The 27892-nt window shown below is 44.5% G+C and overlaps 1 protein-coding gene across 10 annotated transcripts in view; it reads left to right on the top strand.

Annotated features, from left to right (window-relative positions):
* The window catches only part of NCOA3 (nuclear receptor coactivator 3), a 203606-nt gene that overhangs the window by 21388 nt on the left and 154326 nt on the right, over positions 1 to 27892 (top strand). For 7 of the 10 annotated variants that reach the window (XM_053248086.1, XM_053248092.1, XM_053248083.1 and 4 more), the window contains exon 2: positions 8732 to 8823. The exons of the other annotated variants lie outside the window; for them this stretch is intronic. The gene's annotated coding sequence lies outside the window, so the exon portion shown is untranslated. The remainder of the gene's footprint in view (positions 1 to 8731; positions 8824 to 27892) is intronic. 10 annotated transcript variants of the gene reach the window in all.

The raw sequence follows: 27892 nt of genomic DNA, 5'->3' as shown, positions 1-27892 counted from the left end.
TCTCAGTTAAACTCCCATAACCCCCAACAACAATGGCATTTGGCCATTATGGCTGGGGATTATCGGAGTAGAAGTCCACCAATGTCTGGGTACCCAAGGTTGAGAACCCCTGAATCTAAAAGCCTGGGTGAACAAATTTGTCTCCAGTATGTCTTCAGTATGTGCGGGGTGGGGGTGGAGGTGCTTCTGATTACTCAGTGGAGAGGGTATGTTGGGCCATTAGAAAAATTCAAAAGCTACATGGGGCCAATGAAAACAACATACAAGCAAGCCCCACTGATGCAAGAGGGAAACAGCGTTCCCTCTCAAGGCGCCTTGACCACAACAGGCAGCTGGGTTTCAACCAACCAACCTTTGGCTGCAAATAATGAGCATGCAAGAACCAGCAGCCCTTCAAGTGGCGCCCACTGCCATACTTTTTCCTCCATGCCCCCGCACCGCATACAGTTTGAAGCTGTAAAGATAGGGAATAAGATAGCTGTAGGAAGATCTCAGCAGCACATGGAGGCAAGGCACAAGAAGGGTCCCATGCCTCCGTGATACTCTTCCTCTTCCGTGCCATGTGCAAAATTGAGGAAGTGAGTGCCTTGATTTCAGTTTGGGGGGGGGTTGACTCCCAGTCAGGGACCGGCACTCAAGCCTTCGGGGACCGGCAGCGGTCCAGGGACCGGTGGTTGAGAAACACTGCTCTAGTCATCTACCTTGCTGCTTCAGCCCCCGTAGTTCTTTTGTATACCAAGGGGCTAGTTTTGGAGCAGGTCAGAGAGGATGCTTAGGAGCAACCGTGTCCACTGCCCTGTTGAGTTGATTATTCTCCACCAGAGTGTCGCCAGGGTCGCCAGCAGAGCCAACACTAAATCCTTCGAAGGCTTCTTGGAATCCTATTGGATCCAGTAACCTTCTTGGGCAAACCATCTTAATTGGGCCCTCCGCCCCTGTGGAGGTGGGACATGGTCGTGAGTCCAACCTTAACCAGATGGTGGTCCGTCCATGATAATGGGGAAATCTCCAGAGTCCCCACCCATCAGAACACCATCTTGTTCAGAGTGAAAGACCAGATCAAGCGTTTGACCTGCAATATGTGTCAGTCTCGAGACCACCTGGCATAGGCCCATATAGTTGTCATGCCTGCTATGAACTCCTGAGCTGTCCTAGACAAATTGGTCCTAAAGTGAACATTGAAGTCCCCCAGCACCACAAGCCTGGGAGACTCCAACACGAAGCCCGAGATGAAGTCCGTCAGCTCAGTTAGGGACTCCTTCGGGCAGCAGGGTGATCGGTACACCAACAGAAGTCCCAATCTATTCCTGGTCCCCAAACTTTCAATATGTTTGGGAACCAGGAATACATTCCTGGTACACACATTCAATATGGTCAGACACTTCGACAGGGATCCTGGCACGGGAGATATTGTTCTTGTAGATCACAGCCACACCACCTCACTGAGCCACTCCACCTCATCGCCCACTTCCCCTCCCTTGCTCCTCAGCAGAGTATCCTGGAGGGAGAAGCCAGGACCAGACTGGGCCACCAGCCTCCCGCAACCAGTTCTCTGTAATACATACCAGATTGGCCCCTCTTTAAGATAACTTGTTATACAGGTGGCCCTTGTTATCTATGGTCTCGCGGATCGCGGTTTCATATATTTGTGTTTGGGTCTAAGAGATCTAGTTGCTTGATTCACGGTTTTTTTAAAAAAATAGGCAAAATTAGCCTTTCTGCAGTTCCTTTGTGGCCGGAAATAATTTCCGATGGCATTCCTGGCTGCCATTTTGCAGTATGGAGCCATTTTGTGGCTCTTTTTTATTAAATCTCTCTCCCCCCACCCCCAAAATTTTTGGCAAAAATTAGGAGGACTTGCAGGTTTTGGATGGACTTGCTGAAGAGCTGAAGGACTGGAGAGCAAGGTTACAGTGCTTTATTCCCTTTTGCTTTTTTGGTGCCATTTTAAGCTTAAGGAACCTAACACCTGGATTCCCATAGAAGTAAGTTTTTTTAAAAATTGTTTGTGATTTCTTTATTTGAGCTTATAGGCAAGAACGGAATACCCATGAATAACGAGGGCCACCTGTGCTGTTGATAGTCATAAAAATAATGCAGGGTTTATTTAAAGATATTATTTTGTAGTTAAATTGCATAATCAGTATTGATGTGTTTTTGTGAAGGACTTCAGAAAAACTGCTCAAAAAGTAAGCTTCTATTGAAATTTCCACCCCAATCATAGTAATGGTGGAAGGAAAAATCTTGATTGTATAGAGCAGCCTTATCAACATATACCTTTATACGCTTAAAGGTATATTTAAGCTTAAAGGCTTAAGTAATTTCACCCTTACTATGTCAGAATAATCCATCACATCTTGGTAGTGGTCCTCACTTGATGACCAAGAAGTGCAATATAGAGTTTGCTTTTCATTTCTGGCTTCCTGTAGTTAGACTGTAGAATGAGGCCACATTTTCCCTGATTGGTTGTTCATAGTACACTTGATGAATTTGTCATTATTTGAACCTGGAATATATTATTCTTAATTGCACTGAATGATTACAAAATGGAGTTCAGTCTCCATTCAGATCCACCAGTATTTCTTGAAGTTCAGACACAAACGTAAAGGGTGGTTCTGTAGACTTTATTAACTGATTTGAACCTGTTTACATACATTGTTGTGCATAATGATATCAAACTGTTTTGGTTGCATTTTTAACACTAAATTAATACAATCACTATTGAACTTGAGAAATATTTTCCAGTTGTATTTAAATATTCAGAGGTTTTAACAAACAAAACATACACAACAGAATAAAAACAGGAACAGAACATTGAATACCTAACTGTATGATTAATCTTAATTGAATTATTAATCAGTTAGTGCTATGGTTAGTGTGTTGGACATGTATCTTAGAGTTCACTATGAAGATCATTGGCTGACTTTGGATCAATCATTCTCTCTCAACTTAAACAACATCACAGGATTGTATGTGGGGCTAAGTTGGGCTGGGAGAACTAAACCTTGTATCCTGTTTAGAGTTTATTGGAGGAAGGATGTAATAAATGTGTTGAAAGCAGAGTTTTTGATTAGTGAAATGCTTACTTGTGTTCAGGTGAAAGCATCAGATTTTAGATACTAGTTTGGTTCAATTTCACTGAAGGGGCAATAAAACCTCTCCTCTGAAATGCTTTTGGATTCAGATATAGTTGGACTCCATGGTCTGCAACTTAATGTAGCAATGAGGGCCATATGTTGACACTTCATATTTGACAATAAAATTGTTTGCATTTTGTCACAGGTAATCTGATACTTTCTATGCAGACTGTGTGGAACACTTTTGCCTTGGTATGGGTTGTTGCTTCCATATACCAAATGATGGTGTGGTGCTATGTGAATGATCCTGACTGGCTGCGTGTTTGTGAGTTGATTCCTTCTTGGTTTGAGACAAAAGGTTGGGAAACCATGGCTTGTGATTTGCTGCACAGAAATATCAAACCATGACTTTCAGTCCATGGAGATGTAAATATCAGGTGGTATAGAAATATGATAGATAAATAAATTCTACTTTACTAGCTGAACCCACACAGAGCATCTGTGCAGTAGTTCACTTCCTTTTTGGGTTTAGTTGGGAGAATTTGTTTGGCTGGTCCTCCCACAGCTCTTTCACTTGCTCTGTCCCCCCCACAACAGCACTCCTGCTCGCTCTGCCCCCGCGCCTCGCTCGCGCTGTCTCCCCACCCCCACCGCGCGCCTCGCTCGCTCGCGCTGTCTCCCCACCCCCACCGCGCGCCTCGCTCGCGCTGTCTCCCCACCCCCACCGTGCGCCTCGCTCGCTTGATAGAGTCTGAAAGGCATTGCCTGATAAAATCAGGCAATCAAAAGCCAGAAGGTACCTGAAAAATATCAAAAGCCAGAAGGAAACTGCACAGGATTCTGGCGTTCAAGGACTAAAGCTTCTGTCAAGACAGAGCCAGGATGCAGATACTTTTGGGGAACAGCCACCACGGTTGCCATGCCAGGCCCGCCAGCGTGGGCCGGCCAATTCTCCTGGGATTCACTGGGATGATAGGAGTTGTAGCTCAACAATGTCTGGAGGACCAAAACTGCCCACATCTGTACTAGAGCCTCAGTTCCTGAGGACCAGAAACCAGTGATTAGATCCCCAACTCTAGGTACAAAACAGACGTTCCAGATTTATCAAGGTGTAAGAGTCTGTATCACCCTTGGCAAAACTGATCTCGCCTGCCCCAACTTCTCTGTATAGAAAGTGAGGTGAACACTATTCAATTATTTTTGTAGTCAACTCAGTTTTGGGGTGTAGCCCCCTCCCAGTACTTTGTTCAACTTCAGCATTGGTTAGTCTTGTCTAGCTTCCCAACCTGCCCATGGATCGATCTATTGATCTACCTTCATGTCACTGTTCCTGGGGATCAGGGCCACACCAGTCTTTTTGACCATCCACCCCATTGCCAATCCCAGATAGAGTGCATGTTTTGTGCATAAGTCCCAGAGATTCCCAATCTGAGAATCTTTGGTTCAACGAGTTGAAATATTTATTTTATTTATTTATTTTATTGTTGAATTTATATACCACCTTTCATTAAAAACAATCTCAAGGCGGTTTACAAAATTTAAAAACCTACAATAAAATGACAATAAGAATATTAAGCTAAAAATATAAAAACAAACCAAATTTTAAACCTATAAAATACCAGCATAAAAACTATACACAGGTAAAAACATATAGAAGGAGCAATAAAACAATCATGTAAAAGCCTGGATAAAAAGCCAAGATTTTACAAGCTTTCTAAAAACTGTGATGGAGTCTGAGGAGCAAATGGCCACTGGGAGAGCATTCCAGAGTCTGGGGGCAGCAACAGAGAAGGCCCTGTCCTGAGTGCACGACAGCCGAGCCTCCCTCATTGTCGGCACCCGGAGCAGAGCCCCCTCAGATAACCTCGTTGAGGGGGCAGCAACCCTTGGGAGCAGGCGGTCCCTCAGATACCTCAGGCCCAAACTGTTAAGGGCTTTGAAGGTCAAACTAGCACCTTGAATTGGACCCGGAAACGAACTGACAGCCAGTGCAACACTTTCAGAATGGGTGTGATGTGCTCCCATCAGGCAGCTCCGGATAAAACCCTAGCTGCCGCGTTTTGCACTAGCTGCAGTTTCCGGATATTCTTCAAGGGCAGCCCCATGTAGAGCGCGTTACAGCAATCCAGCCGTGACATGGATAACCGTGGCCAGATCTGCCTTCTTGAGAAAGGGACGCAGCTGGTGCACTAGCTGAAGCTGTGCAAAGGCACCCCTGGTCACCTTCTCTACCTGAGCTTCCAAAATCAGAGCCGGGTCCAGTAGTACCCCCAAGCTGCATACTTGTTCCTACAAGGGGAGTGCAACCCCATCCAGAACCAGTAAAATCTTCTCATCCCGATAGGCTCTCCTACTGACTAACAGTACTTCTGTCTTGTCCGGATTCAATTTCAGTTTATTAGCCCACATCCAACCCATCACGGCCTCTAGCCCCCGATTCAGGACATCCACCGCCTTCCTAGGATCAGATGACAAGAAGAGATAGAGCTGAGTGTCATCTGCATATTGCTGACAACTCAGTCGGCCCACCACCCCTGCAGAGGGCAGACGGAGCAGTCAAACTAAACCCCACCAGATGATGATCTGTTCATGACAAGGGAGTTGTCTCAAATTCCCCCATCTCCAGATCATTTATTTCCCGGTCGGCAAAAACTAGATCCAGAATATGTCCTGCCATGTGGGTAGGGCCTGATACCAACTGAGACAGGCTCATGGAGGCCATGAAATCTTGAGCTACACCCACTAGGGAGGCCTCAGTGTGGATATTGAAATCCCCCCAAACAATAAGCCTGGGGGAACCCAAGGCCACCTCCGAGACCACCCCCGCCAGCTCAGGTAGGTAGGGACACTGAAGTGCAGCAGGGTGGTCGGTACACCAGCAGAATCCCCAGCCTATCTCGGAGGCCCACCCTCAAGGACAAACACTCAAAATTCTGAGATTGCCTGATGGGGCATCTGGTCACGGAGAGGATCTCTCGATAGATGACTGCAACGCTCCCTCCCCAAACCTTGAGGCGGGGCTGTTGCACAATCTGGAAACCTGGAGGACAGAGCTGAGAGAGACCAACCCCACCCAACTCATCCAACCAGGTCTCCATCACACATACCAGCTCAGCATGCTCATCCACAATCAAATCGTGGATGAGAGATGTTTTAGCATTAACTGTAATGGCATTCAGCAGCAGCACCCTAATCCTCGAGGGAGTGTTCTCAGAGCTCCCTGGGGTCAGAGGGTTGGGAGAAGAACTGGAAAAAGGAACAGGCCTCAATTGCCTGGACTGTTTCCCCCTGCAACGGTCTGCCCAGCTCCCACCGCCATACCTCCCTCTGCCTGCTACCTGTGATATTGCTGCCCCCACTCCATCCTCGCTTTTCTGCTCTCCCGGAAACATCTCCTCCTCAGTTATTTTGAGGTCTCTCGATCCACCACTGTAACTTTATTGTAGCTTTCCAGAGTGCCCCTCTCCAAGTAGACCTCCACATTCTTTGTTCCAGTCCAGAAAGGCTATGCAGATAGGAAAGGTAGATTAGCCCCTTCCCACAATTGCTTACTTTGGAACAGGAATCTCTCCCACACTTTCCTCCCTTTGCTATCTTTTACCAATGAAGGTGGAATCCCATAAGGACCGCTTCATAAGAACTCTTCTGGCAACGAGTATTTCGGTGGTCAGAAGCGAAGGAGGCATGAAGCTAGGACCGGATATCTAACCACCTTTGGATATATCAGCCTTGGTGTCCATAGAAACAAAAGGCCGGACTCAGGCAACGAGATCCATATTCATGAATAGGCTTCTCCAGCAATGCTAAAGATGGGCTTAAGTAGTCTAAAATTGCCTTCCTGCCTTCCTCTGCTAACCCTTAAATTGTGGCCAACCTGGGATAATTGCTCTCTGGTGTTTGCCACAACTTAGTCTCCCCTCTTTCTTTGAACCTGTGTTCAACGGCTGATGAGTAAAGTCACCTGGTCTACTTAGACTGCTACTGCAGTGGTAGTGCACTATTTGTGTTTTGCCCATTTCCCTCCTTTTCTAACCAAAGCGCTTTCCTGATTCATCATTCTGCTTCTCATTTAACCCCATTGCTTGCCTCCAGAACCATCCCCATGTAGCCTTACCATGTTAGAGCAGCTAAACTCTAACATCAAGTGGATTCGTTAGGAGTCGCATCTCTCGGAACTCTATGGTTTCCAATTCATTTGAATTGCTACACTGAATGCATTGCTTTTTCTGTGTTAATACTCTTTGATTGCTCATTTGGCTAGTTTCCTAATTAGGTAGAGGTTGTGCCGTCGAGTCAGTGTCGACTCCTGGTGACCACAGAGCCCTGTGGTTGTCTTTGGTAGAATACAGGAGAATTTTACCATTGCCATCTACCATGCAGTATGAGATGATGCCTTTGAGCACCTTCCTATATCGCTGCTGTCCGATATAGGAGTTTCCCATATTCTGGGAAACACACCAGCAGGGATTCAAACCAACAGTCTCCTGCTCTCTAGGCAGGTTGATTCCCCGCTGCGTCATTAGGTGGCCATTAGTTCCCTAATTAGATGGTCTATTTTGGTTGATCTTGAATAAATATTAAATGTTCTGCATTGAAAGCTTGTCTCCCTTGTTGTATTATCATGTCCGTGCAGAGGTTAGCCCTGGCTGTAAACCGTTCCTAGTAGACATGAAAGTTGGGTCTACATGTCATAAGTAACTTCTAACGCTATGGCAAACTGTGGCTTGCCTCAAACCAGAAAGGGGGAGGGAAAGAATTACAGTATGTAAGTGAGAGAGGAGAGAGTGAAAGCCTAAGGGTCCTCAAAAACTTGCTCATGTAGTACCAAACCATGGTTATTATGTATGCACAAAACTGTAGTGTGTCTGACTATGGACTTATTAGCACTCTACAGTGAATATAAATCAAGTGCAGAAGTTAGCTGTCTTAATGTTTTATGCATATACAATGAACGTATGTAAAGTTGGAGGATCACTTCTGTCACAGGCTCTGCACCAACATATACTCATTCATGTATATTTTGGCTTTGGAGCCTGCTACTGTAATACTGCATGTGTAATTGTACATTTGTGAAAATCTGTAAGAGGTCTGTGGTGGTTTAGCAGGGGGCTAAAACAGAGAAACATTGGTGAAGTCCCAAATCTTTGAACAGATCTCCTTTGCCTGTCCCGTTTTTCCGATTTGCAGCATACTTTAGCCCTATTCAGACCTGCATTCAAATGTCGTACATATGTTGGTATAAATGAACGTACCTGTGTTCATTTTAAAAGTGAACTTGTGTACATGTCCCATGAAATGGAGGGTGCAGATAGGAACATAACATGTGAATAACTGTACTGTGTACACAGATTGCATGAGTGTGGAACATAATGTATAAACAGAGCATTTATCACTGCTATAAAATAGCTATCTAATGTAAGACATCCTGGAATTTTCAACTGTGTCTTTTATGTTCAGTAATCTTAATTACTTAGTGAAGCTCACTACTCTTCTTTATAAATAATGAATGGTAAGTATGACATTTAGTTTGCAAACCTGGTTGCTTGCCTTTCCAAAGGACTGGTAGAATACTTCTCTAATGTTGCCTGTATCTCCTGGCTGTTTCAGTGGGAAAAGATTATTCTACTAAATGGTTGTCGTGTTTTTTGTTGCAGCACTCATGAAGTCTTGAAGAGATTGAAGTGTTAGCTAATCATTGTTGGAAACCTGCTTCATTTCTTATTAACAGGATAGAAGAAGCGAACAGGTAAACATCTTCTATTGCATTTGTATGACACAGCAAATGCCTTTCAGTAATCTTTAAACTTTTAAAAAGCTTTACTTGAGGAAGTATTCATTCAAAAATATTTCTTGGAAATTTTTATTGTAGTAGCTAAGAATGGTGAGGCATCCCACTCTGTGTCTTTCACCTGTAATTAAGAGATAATACTGGCCTTCTATGTAGGACTGATGTAAGAATTAGAGCATGTATGGTGAACCACTTGGAACACCAAAAAGCTTACATTTGCATGCTCTCTTTAACAACTTGGAAGCACAGGATGCTGTGGATCATTAAAGACTTACCTATATAATAGAGTAGCTGGCGAGGCCCATCACTGACCGCGCAAAGTCATTTTGTGCAGATTATAGTTCTAGGAAAGTTCAAGAAACTATGTGTAGATTTTTTTTTTAATTGATGTGTTTACTAAACTAAAGGAACGGTTTGAAACTTGTAGGATTTAAACTTTGAACATAGTTCATTTTCTTGTATAGTGACCATATATGGTAAACTTGAATCATAGTAAATATGAATCTGACAAAGACTTCCTGCTTTTCTTGGGCATTACATTGTTTTGGAATTATTGATCTGACTATTGAGTGTTAAAATATGTGGAGAACAGTAATAGTTAAAATGATGATTAATTTAGAATTTCTGCTAAATGCTCCCTCCCCTGCCAAAAAAATAAATAAACATGTTCTCAATCATATTGTAGTGTAAAAAGTGGTGCATTCAGCTACATTTAAGTGGCAGGATTGTGCATCCAAAATTTGTTATCTGTAGGTCATTGGGAAGTGTATTCAGAATTGTTTCCAAAAACTACCAAAAAAATTGTCTGATTATACTGCAGTGTAAAAAGTAATGCAATTGACTAACTTCAGTGGTAGGATTATGTATGCAAAATTTGGTATCTGTAGGTCATTGGGAAGTATGACTTTTATTTTGCACAACAAACATACATACAGATTCTTTAAAATATATAATAGATCAACATGCAATAATCTGAAGCTAGAATAAAGATGGTGGTGTGGATCCTGAGAAGTATTGGGTAGAAAGAAGCTTGTGCAGAACTTCCATGGCTCCCCTTTCCCACTGCAGCTTCCTATGCCACTTCCAAACATGGGGGTTGGAGGACCTTTGAATGGTATGGGATGTGGTGCAGGAGGCTGCAGTTACTGGGTGGAGGCACCTTTCGTGAGTTCTGCCTGACTTTTTGCAGATTTATCTTCTTACCCTGCAGCCCTCCATGCTGCATTCCATGGTGTTGTGCAGGAGGAGCTTTTGCTGAAGGGCAGTATGGGGCTGCAGTGGGGTGGAGGGAATGAGTTGGGATAAGTTGTTCTTTATGTTAGCTTCCTTTTGGTCATACAATTGAAGATGTATAGTTCTTTTCTGGAATTCACATGGGTGAGGCTGGAATTCATAGCTTCAGTATAAGTGCAGATGTTTACATTGGTTTTGCTTCACAGTCTAACCTGAACAGAGTGGAGGAGTTTTTATTTTTTAAATAATATAACCCCTGGATTGGGGGCCTTGTCCCATAAAAGAAGGGAAGTAATTGATACTGTAGTTCTTCCAGGCTCATAAGTGTGGGTAATTTTGCTGACAACTTTAAGCAGAAAGTGTGCTGTGTCATTACCACTGGATGGGGAATTCTTGTGGTTTCTGCCACATGTGCTCCCATATTTTTTTTTCTTGAGGCATGAGCTGCTTTAAAAATGCCAAGAAACATGTACTTAGACCTGGAGGGATTTACAAATTATATTGACCTAGGGAGGTTTGTTGTGATTATTTTGAGAACTGTTTCTGTTTAGCAAGACTTAGGTTAGCTTCTAGAGTTTGTATCCTCACTGAGATTGGCTAAACATTAAGATAAGAGGAGATTCCCGGGTGACCTAAAATGATGAAAGTTAAAATGTGTGTGAATAAGCCAGAGTGGTGATGGTATGACTGTATTTTATATTTGGTATCTTTGAACACTCAGTCACAAGTCTTGCTTTATCTTGCCCATTAAAATAGACTAAATTGATGCTTTAGTTGTGCATGTGGCAGCTATAAATTCATTAGTTGTCATGCTGCACAAGTTTATTTCCCATCTTAAAACTCCAACTCTGGCTACTGAAGGTACTGATAAAATACATCCAAAATATTATTCCTAAGGTGATCTTAGTTAGCACTGAGTTCTCAGCACTGAGTTCTCAGTTCTTAGTTAGCACTGAGTAGCAAGGAAGAGAGCTGGTCTTGTGGTAGCAAGCATGACTTGTCCCTTTAGCTAAGCAGGGTCCACCCTGGTTGCATATGAATGAGAGACTAGATGTGTGAGTACTGTAAGTTCTTCCCCTTAGGGGATGGAGCCGCTCTGCAAAGAGCATCTAGGTTCCAAGTTTCCTCCTTGGCATCTCCAAGATGGGGCTGAGAGAGATCCCTGCCTACAACCTAGGAGAAGCCGCTGCCAGTGTGTGTAGACAATACTGAGCTAGATGGACCAGTGGTCTAACTTGGTATATGGCAGTTTCCTACGTTCCTATGAACATTGACACTAAAACTTCTGAACACTTGCTAGACAAATAAAGAACAGTTTTTTCAGTGCCACATTTTGTTTGAAAAGCATCTTTTCTGTAGCCCAGTAAGAGTGACATTGGCACTGTGGCAATCAGATTTGATTATATGAGGGCGTCACTGAGGGCAAGCATGGGGGTAAGCTTGCCCTTTCTTCCCACTCGTTTCTTTTTCCTTGCACCTCCCTCCCTTACTTCTTATCACTATGACATGACAAACATATCCAGAACCCCAACTGGAGGTAAACAAGAAGAGGGTTTGGCAGGATTAGTTAAATCACATGCCCACTTCTTTTCTGCTGCCAGTCAGGTCTGGTCCTTCCCTTGCCATTTTGTAGCCATTCAGCAACCCTGTTTGCCAAATTGGAGTCTGCTGCTGCATGTTTAGCTCTGTCCCAAGCTGTAGTGAGTGTTGCCAACCCGTTGCATAAGTGGCTGGATTTATGTATAGTTGTTCTGTGATTATATTAAGGAGCATAGAGGGCTGTTTCACACGTGATGCAGTTCCTCAGTGAGAAAATCATCTGTGGAGGAATGAAAAAGTTACATTGCATTTCAAAAGTGGCTTTTCACACTTGATAAACTGGGATATACTTTAGTATTATGTAGTAACATTTATAGTCTTACGTGTGGTCTTGTTGAAGTCCACTTTGATGTAATTAAGCAACAATATGCAAGAGCCTTCAGTATTGTTACTTCATATTATTTAAAGTCTTTTTCTCCTTAAAAAAGGGACTTTTGGAGTCTCCAACATCTTGACAGTTCAATATTTCTCTCTTTATGATGGACATAGAAATTGCACTAATGCTGTGAGCCCCTTACAGTTCTTTAAGCTACAGCAATACTGTTGTTGTTGTTGTTTTTGAAGCAAGTGCCCACAACTAAGTGGGAATTTGAATTTACAATTTTACATCTTACCAAACACTTTCCAACAGCTGTGCTAAATTGGCCCTGTTTGGACATAACACCAAACCAGAGGTAAATGTGCCAGAGGTTGGAGTTTGAACATCAAAATGCGTGAAGCCACAGTTTTGTCACCCAACCATGGTTCCATTGTCATTTCGAAACTGGAACTGGAACCCTTAGTTTGTAATGAGTTTTGCTGCTGAAACCTGAGGTTCCAAGACACCATTGTGTCATTCAAATGCTGCTGCCACTGTAACCTGGGTTTTATGTGCAAGCTCCTCCTGCAACCATAAAGAGGTCGGCTCAGAGCAGTCCAAAAATGCATCGGTTCTAGGGCGGCCCCATTTTTCTCTGGTAGCCTGTTGGAGCTGGTGCTCCACCCTCTGCAGTCTCCTTACTGCTCCCGCCACTGCTTTGCAACAGGGATGCCACTTCTCTAGAGTCCATGCATTTAAAGGGACGGAAAAACCATGATGAAATGAAAACCTTTTGGGAGGTTCACAAGGAAAATAATGATGCAAAAAAGAACCCCAAGTGAAAACTCTTAATTCAAATATATAAATAGGTTGAATTGTAAGATACTATTTATTGATTTGATTGATTGATATACCGCCGTTCCAAAATGGCTCAGGGCAGTTTACAACAGGATAAAAACAATTAAAACCAGTTAACAATTAAAATCAAAACTATAAAAACAGAATAAAATCAATTAAATCATCAAACAGCTAAAAACCCTGGAAAGCTAGGGCAACCATTTAAAACAATTTTAAACAGTTTACAGTAGTTTAAAAACCCTGGAAGGCCAATTTAATCAAATATAAGTGTTAGGGACAGAACCATATTGAAGAAAGCCTACTTTCCCCTGAGTGTTTTGGATACAAAAAAGTGCGTGTTCCTTAGCGGGGGGAGGAAAAAAAACGGATGGGAGGACAGGACAGATGGCAGGAGAGGTCTCCAATAACTCAGCAATCACTGCAGGGCTTTGTGCATAAATATATCAAGCTGTAGTAACACAAATAATTGAACTCATTTCTGAACACATGCATCTCATGTCCTCATGCATAATAAGAATGAGGGCTTGCACGCAGCTTTATTTTCATGTAGGAAGTTTCTGTCCAAACCTATGTCCCACCTATATTGCATGTCATTTGGTTTTGAGTAACTTTGCCAATGTACCAGTGTGCCACCGGACCATATTTTAAGGGATCCCCCTGATGTGCTGATGCACTTGTGGGCTATCATCAGGGATGACTTGACCAGTGGTTGTGTGAGGAAACACAAGGAATCAGACCAGGGATGTCTTTTGCAGGTTTAATTGAGAAAATAGGATTCAAGAATGACAATGAATGTTGGGTCCTGGCAAGCAAAGACAAATTCTTCTAATGTATCTACAAAGCAAGTCAAACAACTTTCCTTTCCTGACCCTTTGGCCATCAAGTCTTTTATTAGCACTTCAAAGTGGGTTTTTTTGTAGTGCAAGCTAGGGGTAAATTCACAACTTGGTGGTTTTCTCACATATGCCAGGATTTTGGAGGCATGCCAACCACAGCCCATATCAGAAATACAAATGTTACATATTCGTAAAAATTCTTCTAGGGCTCTTATTTATTTATTGTATTTAATGCATTTGTATACCGCCCTATATAAAATCTCAGGTTTTTAGCTAGCAGCTAAACTCCCCAAATATAAAACATTGAAATCACTGTAAAGAGAACTTTTAAAACATAATAAACTAAACTAGTGTGGGAGTAATTACATAAACTGAACTAGTTTGGGACTTGGGATTCTGTTAATCTAGCTTTCAGAGCCACGGTTACTGTCAGCAAGGCTGTTCATGAATCTTTCAGCATATTTGCTATTCAGTACCCTTGGTGCAATTTCTTTCACAGCTGCTTGTACAAACAATGCCTGTATTAAATCTGGCATGAGTAAACAAAAGTTGTAACATTTTAAATGGTCATGGACTGGGGTGTGCATAACTCTTGCTTTGCGTGCACATAGTTGATAACCACACCCCTCCTACACAGTGCTGGTTTTGCATGCACAAGGCTGACACATCCTTTCCTCTTCTTTTTCCCTCATGTGAAGTGACTTAGGGTAGCACCTCATGCCCTGCTTCTATAACCGTCGACTTGGAAAATTGGCACCAGTCATGCAATCTTGGCATTGGACAGCTTTGCCATCCACGATTGGCACTGGCACCACCATGGAAAGCAGCCAGACTGGTTATGGGAGTAGGGAAGTCTGTGCAAATTGTGGATGAGGGGAGAGAAAGAGGTGTTCATGGTCCTCTGGGCCTCTGATCATGTCCACTCACAATTGCAGCAGCAGTTCAGGAACAAGACCACATTCAACTGGATCTCTAGGCACATGGTGCTGGGGCACAGTGCAAGGGAAGACTGTGGTTTCTGAAGAAATTCAAGGAGGTGACCACCAACAACAAAATGTCGAGTGGGGCTAAGGACCATGTCACACTATGACCAGCTGGCTTCAGTCCTCCTGGGTCGGAAGGACATAATACCCAGGAGCACAGCTGGGAATGGACACCCCATCCCACAGAAGGCAAAGGGCAAGTCAGATGGCAGCACTGACCAGCATGGCAGGAAGCAGCAGGCTCTTTGCACAGTGGGCTGTGTCAGTCTCTGTAGCTTCTGCCTGTCCGGGTAGTTCCACAGCAGCCCTGGTCATTGTGCAGCATGCAACTATGTAAATGTTACAGGCTCAGGCCACAGAGGTTGCAAGTTGCTCTGGGGTGACAAGCCAGTTATGCAGGCCTTTGCTTTCCATTGAGCACATGGGTGATGCTGCTGCTGCTGAAGCTTTCTGGGAAGGCAGAGAGTGCAGTGCACTTGTGCTTGTGCAGGTTGTGGATGCCCAGAGACAGACACTTCAGTCTGCACTGTACTCCATAGGTTCTGAAGAGGAAAATGACGAGACAAACAAATTGAACACCTAGTGCTCACCCAATATTTGGAAGAGAACAGCCATGGTTCCATGCTGGAGCGGGAGTGTGTGCAGGGTGTCCTGCTTGGCACAAGCAGTTTCTTGGAGCAAGCGCAGGGCATGCAATAGTCAGAGGAACTGTTCTCACATTCCGTGACCAATGTGTTCTCCACAACGGGCAGTGAAAGAAATTTTAAGGGTTTCCCACCTATGCCTTTTGCTCAATGCAGGAGCTGGCGGTTCAGACAACACTTCAGAAGAGTGCCGTCAACAGGAAGAAGACATACCTGAGGAGTGTACCTGTCGTCCTGAGCTGAACATATTGCTGGGACAACAGCTCTTAAGGACAGCTATGTCCAAGCTGTAATCTTAATAGGATACAATGAACAATCAGCACACCATCCATCTTGGCCACAAACTACTCTTGCGTTCATTGTTACAATTAATAACAGGTGCAATGAAGTGTGAATTGTAGACCTTGATACAACCTTGGGACAGGCCTGGGTACCCTTGGCTTGGCAGAAGTAGTTGAAATACAGCCCCCATCAGCCCTTGTCATAGGCTTTTGAACCTGGGGGTGATGGTAGTTGAGCTCCAGCAACGTTTATAGAGTCCAGATCTTCCAGGCCCCTTCTTAATATGCAGGAAACAATGTTTAGAGTAGGACTATTGAGTTTCAGAGTTCTGATTAATGTAAAGAACATTTGAAAAATGATTCCAGCTGACACTCAAACAAATGGCACCCTATAAGTGGTCGGCAGATGGCAACGTATAAGGTTCACAGAAGTCGTGTGAGACAGAAAGAGGGATGCAAACACTTTTTTGCAACTCCTAGAGATCCTTATCTATCCCTTAAGAATAACCATACGGTCTATGGAGGCATTCTTACAAACACACATTAAGCTGCTTCCAAACCACTTTTAAAACAAGTTCAAACTGTGGTTGTTCTCCTTTTTTCACAATTTTCTGTCCAGGTTATGACTCACAAAAGGAACCAGTGCCGCAGGAGGAAGTGCCTGATCAGTGGTGCTCACTTTCCAAAAGGCTGCATAGAACTGCATTGTGGTTCCCAGCAGCCTGCGTATGACGTGCGTGGTGGCCATGTGTGTGCTGACACCGCATGCAGGCTGCTGGAAGCAGTGCAGCAGCTGCGCACAGCCTTTTGGAAAATACCACACATGGAAACGCAGTGGGGCAGCAGAGGAGCAGGTAAGAACCTGCTTACCTAGTTCTTAAAAGTACTGATCCTCACCCTCCCGAACTTGTTCGTATGCAGGCACCCGAGCTGGTTTGGCGCTTCCCTGTGACACATCCCTACCTCCGAGAACTGGACCACAATGAAGACCAGAGGTGGGCAGAAGACAGGAAGATTTTCCAGATGGTCTTTAGGGATGTGCCTGAACCTGCTTGGGCAATTGCGGGCAAGGATCACTTCCTTTTTAAAACCAGGTAAGCATGTCCTTACCTGCTCTACAACCCCCCTGTTTTTCCAGGTGCAGTGCTTGTTTTCTAAAAGGCCATGTGTGGTGTTGGCATGTACAGCATGGCGTTGCTGACTACGCTCATGGCTGCTGGGCATGCATGTGCCAATGCTGTTCTCAGGCTGATGGGAGCAGTGCTGCAGCTGCACACTGCCTTTTGGAAAGCAAGCACTGCACTCGGAAAAGTGGTGGGGTGGTGGAGGAACAGATAAGGAGCTGATTACCTAGTTTTTAAAGGAATGGATCTCTGCCCCGCTGAACTGGTTCAGCGCTTCCCTAAGAAGGTGTCAAACCGGCTCGGGCACATCCCTAGCAGTCCCCGAGCATGCAGTGCAGGAAGTAGTCAGGGCCCTGGAGTGCTGCAGCTGAGAGGTGACTTGAATATTACACAGCCTACTTTGAGAGGATGACTGAATCAATTTTGTGATTTGTCAAGCAGGCACCAGTTCATCCTCCCCACCAGCAGCATCTGTACCAGTTCATGCAGGCACCTTACATGCTGGCACATCCAGGGCTGGCCCAAGTTATCCTAGCCTTTGTACTTCTGCAGCACCTTTCATACATCCACAGGTGGGGCAAGGGCCCTCTGGGTTCATACATCAGCAGCCAATACAGCATGCCCCTCCAGGATCCAGAGCTGCAGCACCCACCGCCCCAAATCCAGAGCACAGCAGTAAAACAGGCTGATAACAGGCTGAGGTTGAATCTAAACATGATGGAAGTACTGTTTGTAGGGAGTTGGGATCCGACAGATGGTTTAGATCTGGCTGTTCTGGATGGAGTTGCACTCAGGTTCGTAGTCTGGGAGTGCTCCTGGATCCCAAAATCTTGCTGGTTCCTCAGGTTGAGGCTGTGGCCAGGAGTGCTTTTTATCAGCTTCGGCTGATACGCCAGATACGTCAATTTCTGGAGACAAATGACCTTAAAATGGTGGTACAGATGCTAGTAACCTCTCGGCTTGACTACTGTAATACACTCTACATGAAGCTGCCTTTGTACGTAGTTCGGAAACTACCATTGGTTCAGAATGCTGCAGCCAGATTGGTCTCTGAGTTTACCCGAAGGGACCATATAACACTGATTCTAAAAGAACTGCACTGGCTGCCGATATGTTTCCAAATGAAATACAAAGTACTGGTTATTATGTATGAAGCCCTTAACGGCTTAGGTCTAGGGTACTTAAAGAGAGTGCCTTCTCTGTCATGAACCCTGTTGCCTGTTAAGATCATCTGGAGAAGTCCGATTATGGTTGCTGCCAACACATTTGGTGGCAACTTGGGACCAGGCCTTCTCTGTGGCTGCCCATGGCTTTGGAATGAACTCCCTGCTGAAATAAGAGATCTCCTTCACTGCTCTTAGGTGAAGATGTTTCCCAGGCTTTTAATTGAAAACTAATTTTTAAATTTTAATGTGTTTATCTATTATGATTTTTATCTTTTTATGGATTTTAAATGTTTTATTTTGTGTTCGTACACAGCCTAGAGATTTTTATGTTAGGCGGTATATAAATTCAATAAATAAATAAATAGGAACACACATGCATCATTCAAAGCATGTTGTGGCCACCCTACACATCCCTTAGGGAAATACCCAATTTGCAGAAATGTAAGGGTGCACACCCACATTCCTACCAAGTTTGTGGGAAGGGCAAACTCAGAGTGATGGTGGTGGAAAACCTTATCCTAAATTTTCTTAATATCAGAAGAATATTAAGGCACACATGCGGAGTAGTAGTTTCTTGAAAAATGCTGACACAAAGTTCTTTGCACCATGACTTCAAGTTCCATTTTAATGTACAAATCCACTTCTTTTTGTATTTATTTATTTTTGCATTTATGTCCCGCTCTTCCTCCAATGAGCCCAGAGCGGTGTACTACATACTTGAGTTTCTCCTCACAACAACCCTGTGAAGTAGGTTAGGCTGAGAGAGAAGTGACTGGCCCAGAGTCACCCAGCAAGTCTTATGGCTGAACGAGGATTTGAACTCGGGTCTCCCCGGTCCTAGTCCAGCACTCTAACCACTACACCACGCTGGCTCACTTCTGTTTTCTAAGCCATTGTTGTGTGTGGTGGTTGCATTCGAGTGTTTAGTTAACAGTTGTTTTAACAAAAACCTCCAGAATTTTTTTAAAAATGGGTCTTGTTGTCTCCATGAAGAAAGTAGTTTTTTCAAGTATCCCTTGACTGTGAGTTCTGCAGTAGGAATGGAGGGTGTTCTTGTGGGTGTTTCCTGTCAGTAAATAACAACTTGAAAATGGTACACTGTCTCTGGTATTCATTGGTGACAGGTTGTGATGGAGCATGGTGCTGCTGCTTTATCCCATGCAAGAAGTGTTCCTGCTGCACTATGTAAGGGGTTTTACTTTCAGCTTTGTTCCTGGTGTGGTTCCCCCCCCCCCACATCCAAAGGGTTGAGACTGCCCCGGTGTTTTAACAGGATACTCCCCCATTTGGTGGTGGGGGGCCATGCAAAGGGGTTAAGTGGCCGGGTTATGCAGTCTCCCACTTCCCCCCCACCCATGGATTGTGGTGGGGTTTCTGCCGCACACAAAGGGGGTAAACTTGCCTAGTATGTCAAATGCTTGCTTGTCAGTTGTGGGTGGGTTGGGGGACACTCCTGAGGGAGAAGCTGGGTGAGTTTTGTGACTTGATTGCCCATTGAGGGTGTGGGGCTGGCACCTTGTGAAGGAACAAACTTCAAAGGTGCTGTAACTGCCTGCTTCCCATGGGGTGTGGTTTATGCCCCAACCATGGTGGTGGTGGGGAGGACTGGGGAAGTGCTTCAACTGGTTAATCTCTCATTGTGGAAGGTGTGGCAGTATGCAGATCCAAAGGGGAGTAACTGGGTAATGGTTGAAACTGCTTGCTTCCCCATTGGGTGTGTTGAGGTAGAAGCATACAGAGGGCATAAACTTGCCAAGAGTTCCAAGTACTTGCTTCCCAATGGGGAGGGGATGCAGTTGTGACCCACATGGGGTGTGTGTTTTGCAGGATCCCTAAATACTTACTTACGCATTGGGGTGTGTGTGTCTCCGATAAAAAGGAGGTGGACTGGGTAACTGCTGCAACTGGGAGCTCCCCCATTGGGCTTGCTGACTGTATTTTCTTCCCCATCAAAAGGTGGGAAACTGGACAGTGTTGTGCCTGCCTACTTCCTGGGGTGGGGTGAGCAATCGACAGACACCACTAAAGGGGAGAGACTTGTAAACCATGGAGGCAGCCAGATGCTATGGTCTCTGTGTCCCTTTCTTCATAACGTGCTCCCTTAATGCACACCGTCTGCTCCAAAGTTGCAAGTGCATTGGCGGTCCAGTAGACAGCTTTCTGAAGGGAGGGACATTGGGCCCCCTTCCCATGGAGGGCACGCCATAGTGTTACGAGTGGAGTGCTGGCTAGACACTCCAACTGTGCTTTTGGCTTAGCATTGGGGGAATTAGCTTGGCTAGTGGGAGCAGTTTGGCTTCAGTATTGAATTTGTGCAAGTTCTGATAATTGGAAAAGATGAGGAGGCAGAAATGTAATACAACAGATCTATTTAGGATAAATGGGGATACAGGAAGGCAAAAGTTAGTTAGGCAAGGCAATAAAATCATATTAATAAATTAATAAAATTAACTTATAGTATTAACAAAAATGTCACTGAAGGTGATTTAGCTTAGGGTCCAAATTGCAGGTTAAGGCTTGCCTTAGAAAGTGCCTAAAGGCTGGAATAGAGAGAATAGAAAGGGGGCAAAAACTTGGATAAAACAATGAAGTTAATAGTTTCATGAACTGGTCAGTCTTGGGTATGACTTGCCGAACAAAAGGCAAGAGTGGCTTGTGGAAATGTTCATGTAGCTGGATTGATTATTTATTTGACTTATATACCACCCTTCCAAAAATGGCTCAGGGAGGTTGACTTAAGGCTTGTCTTGAGATGGAGATACCACCCCCGGTGCAAAGAAAGGTGTGTTAAATATTAATGGGCTGTCTCCATTCTGGTCATTGACAGCCTATTAAGCTATTGATGGTGGGTTGAGGATTTCTTGCTCTTATCTGAGTGCCATCAAATGTGCACGGAATTGGTTCAGAGGCCCTTCATGGTCCTCTGATCTAGTTCAAAGAACCAGTGGTTCCGCTGGTTTGAAGGTGGTGGGGGTCTCTTTAAGAGCAGGGGAGGGTGCACTTACCCCTCCCACTGCTTTCACCCCGCCGGCGTCCATGTTTTGCAAAGCCCATCGGAGTGGCAGTGTACCTCCCTCCTGCCCCATTGCCCTCATCTTCCGGATATGACCGGAAGTCGTCGGCATGCATCTGTTAACGATTTCCGGTCATATCCCGAAGACGAGGGCAACAGGGTGGCAGGGAGGTATGCTGCCGCTCCGATGGGCTTTGCAAAACATGGACACTGGCCGGGGGAAAGCGGTGGGAGGGGTAAGTGCACCTTCCCCTGCTCTTAAAGAGAGACCCCCGCTGCCTTAGAAACTCCCCGTTGTGGTTCCGTGTACATCTCTAGCCAGCAATGCTATCCTTCTTGCAAAAAGGGAGCGTTGTCTTCCCTTTTTGAATTAGATCTACTTGCTGGTGGGTTGCTCCTCGTGTCCTCTGTGGGGACACAGTTTCATCCAGTCTGCTATTCGAGGTACTCACAGGGCACACATGGCTGCCCACCCACTTCACCATGGCAGGGGAAGTGCCTGGCAGGTGACCTGTGCACTTAAAAATCTTTGAAGTGGTGATGGACAACATCCACTTCCTTTTTGCCTAATGAAGAAGATTTGAGCAGTGTTGGGCAGAGCACCCAGCATGACAGTACACACCACCATGGAAATGGTCCTGAAAAGCATGAGGGAAGAAGCCGCAAAAGCCTTTTGCTGTAAAACTGAGGGCTGAGACCTTCGTTTCCACACACCCCATTGTGGTCAGCAGCATTGCAGTCAAACCTATGATACTTGGAGACCAGGTATACATTCTTCAGAAGTGATTCATTACCCCCTACTGTGCATCTTGGAGTGCCATGGAAAGGAACTTCAACTCCTGCCACAGCAGTATAAGAATGGTCTTGGAGTGGGCTTTTGGGAGCCTGAAGTCTGATAGGAGTTCCCTCCACACCCTGTTGGATGTGGAGGAGGAGCTGATTCCAGAGGTCATAGTGGCCTGCTGCATCGTTCACAACATCTGTGGGTTGAGGGGAGACATCCTGCTGCCGGACCATCCAGATCTGCCAGCTCCTCAGGCAAACGAGAGCAGCAGTGGCCAGATGGAGGAGCAAGATGGGGAGCAGCACCCATCTCTCTTCTGGCAGAGAGGAGTCAGAGAAGTGTGGGCAGTAAGAGCAGCTTTCTCAAGATACGACTGGGAGCATCTTTCACTGTCCCAATAGCAAGGCAGACAGGTGCATGGTGATGAAAGAGCACACCACTTTTAAAGCACAAGAAACTTGGATGCTGCCCCCATGCACAGTGGAACTTCTGTCAAAGATACATCAGGAATACACCTGCAGTAACCCCACATGTGGCAACCTTCTTAAGTCAAAGAGAGAACATTTCACCCTACAAATTTGATGTCTGCTTCCATCAATCGAACCTGTTCATTAACAGCAGGTCTTGTGTGGTGGGAGGCTAGGAAGTCAGATGTTCTATGGTGGTACTCCTGTGTTGAAATGTGAAAGGCAAAGGTTCTAAGAGGTTTTGAAGGGCAAAGTCTGACTTGCTCTGAAGAAGGGGGTGGATGGTGCACTTAGTGCCAGAAGTAATTGAGGCTTGGATTGGGTGAGCAAACTGCAACATACTCCTTGGTGTATTGCCTGGCATGCGGGACCTCTACTTAGAATTCTTATTGAAAATGGTGTGACAGCTTCGTTAAAGAAGAGGCACATGACAAAAGGAATCCTTTAATTTACCTAACACCCGATTTACCACAGCTGCTCAAGAAGCCATTTATTTACAGGTGTTCCATGTACTGTCTGATTGGGCAGCACTACATGAGGTGCATGGCTGAACATTATCTGCAGTTTTAAAGTGGATGTAGACAGCAGTGTTCCCAATAATTATTTGTATCTGTGTGCATTATGAGCATGTTTCTGGGCAACAGTTCCAAGGCAGTGTGTGTGTGCTCATGCATTCGGAATGCGGCTGTCCTTATTCAACCAATTCAAGATATAAACTTCACTGTGCGCACATCAAGAAGATAGTGGGTGTACCCACATTTGAGAGGGAACACTGCTGCACAGGTAACAAATGACTGCTTTAGCTGCCACAAATTGCAAGTGCAAATTGGTTTTAAAGCAGTCTAAATCTATAGCCTGGCCCCTTTCTTAGGAAGTATCCAAAACTGCTACTGAAGTACGTGTTCCTGCAAAGGAAAATCAGCGATGAATTGGATAACACAAATCTGGAGTGGTGCGTGCAGTAATCTTTTCTCTCCCTAACAAACCCTTTGTCCTATTGTCAATTTAAAATAGAATGGGTGCTTGTGTGGAAGTAAGTCCTCAACAGGCAGGGATGGTATCACCAGGTGCAGCAGTGTGGTGTTCCCATTAAGGAGTGTTCATGTGTGCATGCAATATATTTTAAAATGTCATTAGTTAATTTAGTTAGTTAATTTAGTTTGCTAAATTAGTTTAATTAAAACTTATTAATTAGTTAATTTTAGATTGCACTCAGGAAGACCGCATTCTGAATTAACATATGCACATATCATCCTGATACTGACGCTCAGAGCATAACTCAATCTGTGCACACTTGAAAATATGTAGAGGGAACGCTTGTGCAGTCTGTCTTTAACTATTAAAGTGGGAAGAGGGGGCCCCAATCCTCTCTTCCCAGGGGAGGGAGGAAGAGGGCCCCAAGTCCCTTCCTCTTCAACTGGGGAAGATGGCTTCTTTCTCCAGAGAGGTTAAAAGAGGACTTCCACAAGGGGAATGCAGGGATCGTCAAAGCCAGCAATGAAAAGTCATTTAAGTTGAACATGGCAAGCAAATTCCACCTAGGGGAGTGAACACTTGCTGTCTGTAGGCTCCCATACAAGGGCAGGGTATGAGTGTGCACTGCAGTAATTACCAATGGGAATCTCCATGACAGCCCTTTTAAATGCAGCATTCGTAAACTACATGCACAAATCTCCCCTCCTCTTTAGATTTGGATGCATAAGGATGCCCTGAGCTATTTTGTAAGGGCGGTCTAAAAAACAAGCAAGCAAACAAACAAACAAATAATAAAATGCAGGTCATTCCTACTGACCAAAGGTGGCAGTCACATGGCTTCACCAGGTGCTACCTTTTCAGGTACCAGTTGCCAGAAACACCAGCTGCAATTGATTTGCATGAGATCCCCTACGCCGTGCTCTGGGAGCAGCTGTGCGGATATGACATGGCATCAATTTTTTTGGAGGACTGTTCCTTCTTCTACCCATCCAGCCATCACCCCCTAACTCCAGTTTCTCAATTTCTGTTCTGCATCTCTCTCTCAAGACCCTATGTCTTCTGGAAGTGCCCCTTGTCATCTTGGGGTATAAATAATTGTGCTTGTACATGACGACTGTCGCTTGAGAGTTCTTGCAAAGGCAGTGGTGCAAGTGGTGTGAGGAAAGGATTAAAATGTCTTCACCCTGCCGAAGGCTGGTGAACAATGCTGATGAGCCACGATCACACTTAGCACACCCCCTCTAACATAGGATTAAATGGTTGCCACTTTTACTGAGGTGCTGCTGCCTTGTCCACAGTCTGGCGACTTGAGTGGAACGGAGCTTGCTGGGATGCAGCCTGGGTGGTCTAGGAAGAGGGAGGAATTCCTCTGTCCAGAAGCTGGAGGTTGCCAAACCACAGTTGATCAGTGAGCTGCGACTTGATTCCTGGCTTCATAGACTAACCACAGCTTCATATACCTGAGGTTTGACCCTACACCCAAACACATATTGGCTCTCCTTGATCATGCTGAGAGAATATCATGAATTGTGTGTAAAGTTGCTCCGTTGTGCGATTTAAATAAATCTTAGTTGATTGAATAAATCAGTCCGCATGATCTTCCATACAGGAGGGAAATGACTCTGTTGGAGGTGGAGCATACTTCCTTTCTTCTTGGATGATGCACAAATGTCATGGCAGATATCATCTTAGAAGAGGCATTTCCCATTTCTCTTGAATATAGGGAGAATGCTTCAAGACAGTGTTTGCCACCTTAGTTTTTAGAAGTATTTGTAATTAGCTAAGTCATAAGCATATTTGTCAGGGAGCAAGTCACACTGATTGTGCTGTTAATGTTGCAGCCCGACTTAATACTATTTTGAGGGCTGTCTTCTACAATGGAATTATTTTGCTCAGGATCTGGCATCAAGCCAACTCTTCTCCATAGGCTGTTCTAAATCTATTTCTGGACTACTGCAGAACAAAATATTTTAGGATTGAAATTGGACTTTGGAAGGTCTTCTGGTGCAACCCACTGCTTAGTACAGGAATCTGTTAGAGCAGGGGTAGGAAACCTTGGGTCTATAGCGGTTGCTGAACTATAACTCCCATCACCCCCAGGCATAATTTATTGTGGCATAATTTATTTCAGCAACAGCTGGAAAGTCAAGAGTTGCCTATCCCTGGCAGATGGTCATGTTTCAAATCCTGTAGAGCAGGGTTCCTAATTTGGGGTCCCCAGATGTTGGACTGCAACTTCCATGATCCCTAGCCACAATAGCCTTTGGAAGATGGGAGTTGCAGTCCAGCATCATCTGGGGACCCAAGTTTGAAAACCTCTGCTGTAAAGGAAGGAAGTCCACAGTTGTGCAAGGCATGTTCTACTGTTGAACAACATTGGCTACCTTGTAATTTTAACCCACTGGTTCTAGTCCTGCCCTCAGGAGTGACAGAGAATACGTCTACTCCTTCTGTGTGACAGCCTTTCACATATATGAAGACTGCTATCCTATCTCCCCATCATCTTCTCTTCTCCTGGTTAACATACCCAGCTTCTTCAACTATTCCTCATAAGTCTTGATTTTTAGACCCCTAGGTACATAGGAAGCTGCCCTTGGTCCATCAGACCATTGGTCCATCTAGTCTGGTATTGTCTACTCTGACTGGCAGCAGTTCTCCAGATTTATTTATTTATTTATTTATTTATTTATTTATTTATTTACACACACAGACAGGTGTTATTGACTGGTTTGTTTTATCCAGACATCGAGTCCTTCCCAAGGACCTAGGATGGCTGAATTTTATTGTCAATGTTGTTGCTGCTGTTATAGATATCATCGTAGAATATAGGCTGTTCCCAGTAAAGTTGCTTTTTGTAATTTGCTGATGGTGATTTCTGTGGCCCCTATGGCGTTGAGGTGCTCGTCAAGGTCTTTTGGAACTGCACCCAGGGTGCCACCTACCACTGGGGAGGGTGCCAATTACCACTAATCATCATCATCATCATCATCATCTTTCAATTTACTAGCATCTGATCTAAGCCTGGAGATTTTATTTTCTAATCTCATCTTCCATTTAGGTGATGTACTACTTTCTTTTTTGACAGGTCCTTTGATCTTATATCTGAGCAATTGTGTTGTTATTGTTGCTGCACTGTACATTAGTTGGTTTGTTTCTTGCAAATTATTGGTTGTTATTTCTGCAAGTGCAGCACTGACATCTTTTAATACCTGATCAAGTTGTTTTTTGGCAACTGTTTTTTTAGAGCTGGAAGTCGAACCCTGGTGGTTGTTTTTTAGAGCTGGAAGTCGAACCCTGGTGGTTCATGTGCTCAGTTATTTTTTGCTTTAGTTCTTGTTGCTTTTCTGTTAAACGGCATTTGGGTTTTTGAGGTGAAGGCAAAGGGGAGGTTGCCTGGTTTTGATTTTGAAACAGTTCAGCAACGGTGGCATCCTCTATTTCTAACACCTCCTCCATCTGCGCCTGAGCAACTGCTTCGGTTGGTGGTAATTCTTCTTCCATGTCTTGAGCCTGTGTTGCTCTTTTCAGTTCTTCCAGCTCAACTCCTGTGAATACTTTATTTCTTATTATGAATCTTCTCTGGTCTGCTAGCCTTTGTTCTGTTATTTCTGTATCTGGATGCTTCTCTTTCCAAATTTGGTACATTCTTTTTAAATAACCTCTTCTAATTGGACTAGACTTGTAATAGCAGATCATTATTTCCTTGTTGGCATTTTTTGTATATTTTTTTCGGTTAAGCGACGTTTCTTCCAGTAATCTTGCAGTCTTCAGCCCTGGTTGCTCAACTGAAGATCCTGAGTCCTGTTGCCCACTTGCCACAAGATGTCCAGGGACTATAGCACCTGGCGCGGTCCTTGTTGACCCGGGCGACGACCGATCCGGTATAGATTTATTAAAGTTACGTCTCACCATATTGTTGATGGGGGAGGCACTCTTTGTCTGGCTCCTCTGGTGAGACCTGTCCAGTATGGTTGGACCTCTGGCATAGCTCTCACCTTCCTCAGAGCACACAAGCCCCACAACCACGCCAAGGTAGTGCCTCACTGGGGACAGAATAGAAGAAAAAGAAATAGAAAAAATCACCAAATACAAAGATCTACAAATTGAAATTGAAAGGCTGTAGCAGAAAAAGACCAAAATAATCCCAGTGGTAATTGGCGCCCTGGGTGCAGTTCCAAAAGACCTTGAAGAGCACCTCAACACCATAGGGGCCACAGAAATCACCATCAGCCAATTACAAAAAGCAGCTTTACTGGGAACAGCCTATATTCTGCGACGATATCTATAACAATTGACAATAAAATTCTGGCATCCCAGGTCCTTGGGAAGGACTCGATGTCTGGATAAAACAAACCAGTCAATAACACCTGTCTGACTGTGTAAACAAGAAATAATTAATAATATACTAATAATAATTTTTATTTTATTTTATTTTTACATTTTATATCCCGCTCTTCCTCCGACGAGCCCAGAGCGGTGTAATACATACTTAGGTTTCTCCTCACAATGACCCTGTGAAGTAAGTTAGGCTGAGAGAGAAGTGACTGGCCCAGAGTCACCCAGCTAGTATCAAGGCTGAATGGAGATTTGAACTCGGGTCTCCCCGGCCCTAGTCCAGCACTCTAACCACTACACCATCCTGGTAGTGTTTCCCAACTCTACCTGGAGACTCAAGAGCTTGAACCTGGGGTCTTCTGCATGGAAAGCAAATATGCTACCACTGAACTTTGCCCCCTCATCATCTTTATTCTTCTACTCTGCACTCA

This window comes from Hemicordylus capensis, chromosome 4 (genome assembly GCF_027244095.1).
Source record: "Hemicordylus capensis ecotype Gifberg chromosome 4, rHemCap1.1.pri, whole genome shotgun sequence".
Lineage (NCBI taxonomy): Eukaryota > Metazoa > Chordata > Lepidosauria > Squamata > Cordylidae > Hemicordylus > Hemicordylus capensis.
This window is presented reverse-complemented; position numbering and strand designations above follow the sequence as displayed.